The sequence below is a fragment of the Cebus imitator genome, unplaced genomic scaffold (genome assembly GCF_001604975.1).
Source record: "Cebus imitator isolate Cc_AM_T3 unplaced genomic scaffold, Cebus_imitator-1.0 Scaffold92, whole genome shotgun sequence".
Lineage (NCBI taxonomy): Eukaryota > Metazoa > Chordata > Mammalia > Primates > Cebidae > Cebus > Cebus imitator.
Window position 1 is genome coordinate 9908223 of NW_016107407.1, and position 8549 is coordinate 9916771.

Sequence of the window (8549 nt, forward strand, 5' to 3'; positions counted from 1 at the left end):
ATATCTTTCTTTTGTAGCCAGAAAATAGCTGTCAGCGTTGACATTGTGCAAGAGATTCCAGGCCTGTTCTTTTTCCTTGTGTTCTCTGAAGAGAAAATGATTACACTGTGACTTGCCATTGATTAACTAAAATCATCCAACTATAGAGAGAGGAGAAAGTGCAGCCCAGAAACCATAGCAACCTCTGCAAAAATGATTCCTGTAATGACACTCAGAATGTCCAGGCTTCCAGGTGGGCGACGGCTTGTCACTTTTGCCTGTAGTACTGGGTCATCCACAGTGGAGCTGACTGAAGTTTACTTGTAAGGACTGTTCTAATTATTCAAGGAGAGTTCATATTTGCCGCTGAGAAGGAGCAACAGAAACATTAGCTTTTGCCACGTTGTACTGTCAAAGAGGGTATCTACACTCACCTTACTGCATTGGGAATCTATACGCATCTGCTCCCCTTAATCTTTTCATTTCACTTGATAAACAAGAAGTTAGTCTCATTTTAGACTCTAAAGAGTCATTTCCATTTTGTGGGACACAGCTCTCACATCAGGGACTTCTATTATTATTCAAGAGTGAGAATGTTGAAATTTATCGGTGGTATTTTGACCATTTATGTTATGAAGACATCTATTTGATTGACAACCGTAAGTTCAATAGATGAGAGATTGGAACTCTGGATATGAAAAAGCAGTGTTATCACCTGGAAATCAATGGAAAGGTTGGAAGTAATAACCTTTTTTCACTTAAATTACCAGATTTTATTTTCACCATTTGGAATAATTTTCCTTACTACAGTTTCAAACATTTTTAATCCCCACATTTATACACAAAAAGCCAAAAGAACACAGCAGTCTGCTATCATTGTTGCTCTGTATTTAACCATTTGCTGATATACGGTGTAACCAGCTATCAAAGGAAAATATTGGAAATAACTTACAGATTGTTTCAAATGTAGGCTTTTCCTTATGTAGAGGAATCAGAAGATGCTTTATCTAAACTCATACTGTGCTAATTTATCTTATGTTTGAACACTGTTAAGAAGATACATTAATTCACTCTTTTAAAAAAAAATCAAGCAAAGGGGGAATACTCAAAGTCTAGTGTGTACTATATGAGTAAGCACTGGGCCAGTCAAGATAAAAATTATCTTTCTTTAAGGGAGCTATAGTCTAGAAATCCTCAAGTTCCTACTTGTTAAGAAATCAATGTATATTTAAAGATTTTAGTTTTTTCCAGAGGGTAATTTGCTACCAATGGAAATGGCTCCACTGCCCTTGTTTTCACTGAAGCTCTTCTTTCACACAGGCTGCTTAAGGCTTATGTGAAAATCTTTTATGAAAACTACTCTCCAATCATGGGATAATGGTAATCTCCCATTTGGTAAAGAGAAATTATTCCATCTAACGTATCTATGGTCTGTAGTTAGAGTGGAAAGAACCAGGCTTCATGCTGTAATAAACTGGAGAGCAGAGGCCAGCAAATAACTGAGAAACTGTGGGGCATAACACAGTCTTTGTAAACCATGAATCTTACATTATTCCCATACAATTTTTATCTATCTATGACTATTTCCATGTATGTAATTCTTTTTTCCTCAGTAAGACTTTCCTTCCTGGGTAGACAGACTGTATTTCACGCTCCTTTTCTATGCCCATAGTATATATAGTGCTTAATAAATATTTATTGACTTGACTAAATTTCTCTCTCATAATTTAAATTATAAGTGCAGAAAATAATCTGAAACATATTGAATGCCACCTATGACTACATAAAATCTCTTAAATGGTTTGAAGCTGAGTTTTAGTCATCATTTAAATCCACTGTGGGGTTATGTAAGGTTATTTCTTGCAGCTAAATATAATGATGAATACATAAGTTTGCATTTCACATTCTCCTTTTAAAGAACTCATTTAGCTTATCTCTCAAAAACAGGTTTAATTTAAAATATGCCCTTGGATGTTGACTTTTCTGAATGAAAACCTGTGAGAGGGTTGGTGCATATATAAGCTGTATACTGATCAGGGAAAATACAAACAAATGGCGGACTCAGCAGAATCCATGCCACATTTCAAGGACTTGACTTCTAATGTTGAATAGTTAATGTCTCATTCTTTATCATCAGTCATTATTGATTTTAAGTCAATTAGTAAAACTTTCAGGATGTTCACCAGTGGATGAATTTATAGGTTGTTATGTGAAGGTTTTTTTTTTTTTTTTTTTTTTTTTTNATATATTATTGAACAGTTTCAGTTGTTCTCTTTTAATTCAAAGGGTCATTCAGCATGACCTATCTACTGCGTTGAAGAACATACACATTGCTATTTTTTTTCCTAAAAACAAATATGTCATTAGGCAAGAATTCATGTAGCAAGTCCTATGGCTAATTGCTTCCTTTGGGGCAGACAGTATTTGTTGGGGCTGAGGGAGAAAGTGTTTAGTTAATATTCACTCGACTGGCCAATGTTCATAGTTGAAACTGTAATAGAGATAATTTTTCTAATGTAAGTAAAGTGTGTATTATTGGCAAAATGTCACGAACAATGAATGTAAAAATTACTCTCAATTTATACTGAAATACAGCTAGTTAGAGAGAGACGATTTTGAAGGAGATGATGAGTAAGAAATTATTCAAGAAGGCTTTGCTATGCGTCCATTTCCATGATGATAAAAGTACATTCTTTTCCCCTCTCCTGTCAGTAATGTGCAAATCGCTGGTTTAGTAGTTGGGATTCCCTAGACCTTCCGGTTGCTGCAGAAGTTTGAATACCAGTATAAAATATTTAGTTCAATTTACATAGCACATATGTTTACATGACTAGACATATCATTCACTAGACATTGTACCCTAGAGAGCAAGTGCTGGAGACTGATTCAAAGTTTAAGGGAGGGCTGAGCATGGTGGCTCATTCCTGTAATCCCAGCACTTTGGGAGACCGAGTGGGGAGGATTGCTTGAGACCACCCTGGGAAACATAATGAGATCCCATCTCTACAAAAACCAGGATCACTGGAGCTCAGGAGTTTTCCTAACTGTAAGTGAGACCTTGTTTCTACTAAAATTCAAAAAAACATAGTGAGACCTTGTTTCTACTAAAATTCAAAAAAACATAGTGAGACCTTGTTTCTACTAAAATTAAAAAAAAAAAAATAGCCAAGTGCTGTGGCACATGCCTGTAGTCGCAGCTACTTGGGGGGCTGACGTGGGAGGATTGCTGGAGCCTGGGAAGTTGAGGCTTCAGTGAGCCCTTATCGTGTCACTGTGCTCCAGTCTGGGCAACAGAGCAAGACCCTATCTCAAAGTCTAAGGGAGGCTCCCAATCATTCTAGTTTAAAGTGCTAATGGTCAGCCTAAACTGGTTTTTAATCTGGGCTCTGCCATCTGCTTGCTTTGTGCTATTGTATATTTAACCTCTGTAAGGTCAAAAACATGTACTTTGTAAATGGCAGTCATTGTGTGTATGCTTTTATTAACATGGTAAAATGTTTAATTTTTAGTATGTTCAGGATGATAGAGAGATAGGGTGGTGGAGAAGAGAAGGGGGAAGAATTTAATTTGTTGGTTTGCTTCAGCTAAGAAGTCTTAGTTTAGTACGATGGTTGATAAATACCTATGTGTGGTTCTATTAGAGACACTTGCAGTTTTTTTTTAAAAATGTAGATTTCTAATTCCATTCCTTAAGTCTCTCTGTAAATTGCTTTCTCCACTTACTCACTAGCTTACAATGAAGAAAATGATTACTCAGTGTCAACTCCACATGATGTTTGAGTAATAGTTTTTAATATGCTTTGACCACTTGGGATAAAACAAAACAAAATGCTCACCTACATCACTCAAGATCGAAACACATCTAAGCATAATTGTGGAGTATTAAGAAAGTGACAAGAACTCTACAAATCAAGCCTATAGCATGAAGCTAAAGCTGTACTCAGACACAAATTTGCTCACTATCAAATATTTTACACTATTAAATAAAGGGTAAATTTTAAAAATAAAGCATTTAAATAAAAAAGCTAACAGAAACAACAACCCAGAATATGTAAGGAAGGAAGCTTTAAAAATTGAGATAAAAGCATAGATTATTCAATAGGAAAAGAGACAATAAAACCCTATAAATAAGAATTTTTGTTTTGTTTTGTTTTATATTCAGTTGTGGGACATGTCAGTTTCATTACAGAAAGAACATAAATATAGTAAATGTGAAAACAAAATAATGTCATATCAGATAGAATGGCAATTATGACAACAATGCATTTTATAGAAAATTATGCTTTATCATAAATTGAAAATATCAGTGTTAAAATTTTCCTTAAAAAATATAAAGTACTATCATTAATGCAAAAAAAATAGGTAAGCTTAACAGACCAGCAGTAAGGGAGGAAATTAAAAATATTGTAAAAATAGTTATCTCCCAAAAGGCTCTGGCCCCACAGAATTTTACCAGTGTGTTCTTAAGATGTTAACTATTTACTCTACAAAATGGCCTAGAACATGAAAAGAAAGAGAAGGGAATTAAAAAAAAAAAAAAAACTCATTTATGATTCTGCCAGAACAGTGAATTACGTCCAATGCACATCCGATGCAAACATATTTAAAGTTCAATCAGGCCAGGCACGGTGGCTCACACCTGTAATCCCAGCACATTGGGAGTTCAAGACCAGCCTGGCCAACATGGTGAAACTCCTTCTCTACAAATATACAAAAGTTAGGAGTGATGGGGGTGGGGGGGTGCCTGTAATCCCAGATACTCGGGAGGTTGAGGCAGGAGAATTGCTTGAACCCTGGAGACAGAGGTTGCAGTGAGCCGAGATTATACCATTGCACTCCAGCCTTGGCAACAGAGCGAGACTCCATCTCAAAAAGATAAATAAATAAAAACAAAGTTCAATCATGCATATTATTATAAATGAAAAAATTTCCAAGTTAAATATTAATTAATCTTGCTTATTCTCAGATATTCTCAGAATGCCAGGATCATTTAATGTAAGAGAAAATATTACACTTCATAAAACAGTAAAGAGAGAAAATTATCAGAAAGTGAAAAGGCATTTGGAAAGTAACTGCTGTGTTTGATTTTAAAATTGTTTCATTAAGCTAAGTTTTGAGAAATATTTTTATCAAATAGTTTTTTAAATACATCTCAATGCAAACCTAATACCCATAACAGTAAAATATTGCAGGCACATAATTGTTTGAGTCTGGAAAAAAAGCTTTTGGGTAGTTATTGCTATTATTTAACATGTATTATTTAACATTGCTCTATAAATTCTAGCATTTGCTAGTCAAGAATAAGAATAGTATATAAGCTGGAATTCAGACAGCAAATTTTCATTATAGATGATATTATCTTGAAAAGCTCAAGAAAGTAAATTCAAGGAGAAAAACATGCTAAAACTAAAAAAGGGCAAAGCCATATATTTTAAAATCTACATATATATAACATTAATGGACAATAGATATATGTGAATAATGACCAGTTATAACATATATATAAAGAAAGTACCAATTTACTCTAATAAGAAAAATAATTAATTTAATAATAGAGATAAAATAGTCATTATAAGAATATTTAAAACCTACTGAGATCATTAAAATAACACTTTAAGCATCAACATATCATTTTCCTGGAGTATAGTAAAGATATCAAATGTCATTTAAATGATTTAAGTTAGAAAAATAATACCTGATAGGTATTTACTATTATTTAACCTTTTTATTTTACAATGTGTATTTGGAATTAGTTTGTAGTTTCCTCTTCATATTATGGGGAAAAAAAAAAAAGAGCAAACTACCCAAACAATTTAGAACAAGTAATTTGCTAGTGAGGGGGAATTTGTACAAGTTATTAAAACATTTAAAAAATATAATGTAGACAGTATGTTGGTAGTTCACAAATAGACTTTCCAATACAGGTGATAGAATAGAAAGGAAGGAGTCGGATATTTAGAATGTGGTAAAGCTCATTATTTCAAATAAGTCAGAAAATAAGCCATTATTTAGTAAAGTGCGCTGAAGCCAATAGCCATTTTATTTGAGAAAAATGTTAGACAACTGCCTCAATACCTTACATTTCTGGAATAATAGCGATAATTGTAACACACATTAATTATGGAACCTACCTGATCAAATTGCTTGTGGATTAAATTAGTTAATGTGTTTGAAGGGCCTGGCACATGGCAACTTAGCTTTTATTTTGTTTGTTAATAAAATAAACAAAATAATAAACACTAAACAAAATAAAAGCTAAGTTGCCATGTATCAGGGCTTTCATACATACTTACATAACAAATCTAATCCACACAACAATTTGATCAGGTAGGTACTATAATTATTCTCATTTTACAGATAAGAAAATAGAGGCAGAGAAAGGTTTAGCAATTTGCCTAAGCTCATCTAGCTATTAAATGGCAGAGTCAGCATTCACACATGGCTCAATCTCTGTCGTAAGCTCTGTTTGTCCTAGGATACAATTCTTTTTAGTTTACTACTGATCAGTTCTATTTAGTGTTATTTTGTTTAAACTTTTCCCTCTGATATTTATTCAAAAGTGAGAGGGCTTTCAGGTTTTATTTTTGCATACCTTCATCTGATTTTTAAATTACTGTTATTCTGGCTTTACCACAAAGAATTTGGGAGCTTTCCATCATCCTTATATTCTAGGACATGTTAAATGGCAGCCAAAGAACCTTTTTGTTGAATGTATCAAAGGACCCAGTCTTCTTTCTTCATCTTAATATCCTAAGAGACATTTCTATGAACATAGGGTCATTTTGCAAAGGAAATGGGCACATGTGTGGGAGTGGTTATGTAGAATTCTCTTTGCAGTGGCCATACTGTTGGGACACGTGATTGAACACAGCATCTGAGAATGGTGCAGAGAACCTAAATTCAGAGAAATCTGCTCACTGCGCTGTTTCCTGATGCTGGGATGCAGCCGCTGATCAACCCTGTAGTGCTCTCTCCTGCCTAAGTCACATCTCTGAAGTCAAGGGAAGGGATCCTGTCAGGGTACAGGCACGACCAGACCTTTATTTAGCTGGAGGCACAGCTGACTCAACCCCTGCTCGTGACATCCAGGGTGCTAATCAAAAGTCTATTGTGAGGTGCTGAGGCTGAGCCATCACTCCAGCAACTCTGACTTATTTGCAAAATGATGCCTGTTTCGGAAAGTTTCTTCCCGAGAAATGATCCATAGGGTGGGCAAAAAAGTTCTGAAATGGGCCAACGTGCTGCCCTGAGAGACAATTTTCGCAGAGTCAGTGATCTCACCCTGATGTAGATTAGATATCTATCCCCGCCCAAATCTCATGCTGAATCGTAATTCCCAACGCTGGAGGTGTTTGGGTCCTGGGGGCTGTTCCTTCACGGCTTGGTGCTGCCTTCACAGTAGAGGAAGTTCTTGCAAGATCTGGTCACTTAAATATGTGTGGCCCCTGTGTTCTCATTGTTCACTGGGGGGAAATAGGGGAGGGACATCGTGGGGTGGGGAGTTGGGGAGAGATAGCATGGGGAGAAATGCCAGATATAGGTGAAGGGGAGGAAGGCAGCAAATCACACTGCCACGTGTGTACCTATGCAACAATCTTGTATGTTCTTCACATGTACCCCAAAACCTAAAATGCAATAAAATAAATGTGTGGCCCCTCCTACCCACTCTCTCTCTTGCTCCTGCTTTCACCATGTGACATGCAAGCCCCGGGTTTGCCTTCCACCATGAGTAAAGCTTCCTGAGCCCTCCCCAGAAGCTGAGCACGTGCCAGCGCCATGACTGTCCAGTCTACAGAACCATGAACCAGTGAAACCTCTTTTCTTTATAAATGACCCGCCCTCAGGTATTCCTTTATAGCAGTGCAAGGATGGACTAATACGCTCCCTCTATAATGGCAAAAGATGTAGCTTGGTGCAATCAGTCATATAATTTTAACCACTGGGAATTTATGACTCCATTCATGACATCCACTTTATAGGTGAGAAAACTGAGGCCCAGGATGGTGATATAACATACTTAAGGTTTCTCAGCTATTAATGACTGAGTCAAGTTTTATCCTTTTTTCATTCATAACTGTTTCCTAGTCCACCAGTGGGAGTAATTTTATATCCTAGCCAGGCACAGTGGCTCACGCCTGTAATCCCAACAATTTGGGAGGCTGAGGCAGGAGGATAGCTTGAGGTCAGGAGTTCGAGAATAGCCTGGGCAACATAGCAAGACCCTGTCTCTAAAAAAAAAAATTTTCTAAATATACTCCAGACAAAGACCTCTGCACCTGGCTGCACAGGTTGTGCACTGCACAACTCCTGGTGGTGGCGTTCGTATAGACTGAGTAAGATGCAGAGAATGGGAGTGCTGACTTCTGCGTTTGGCTTATATCACACCAGTGACACCCTGGGTTAAGGTGGGAAGGCATCTATTCCCTGAGTTTTGCTCCTAAATAAATTCTTATGAAAATATAATTGCCTCTCTCGACTCAAGAAGGAATCAATAAAGATTGAATTGAGCCGGGCGCGGTGGCTTACGCCTGTAATCCCAGCACTTTGGGAGGCCGAGGCGGGTGGATCAC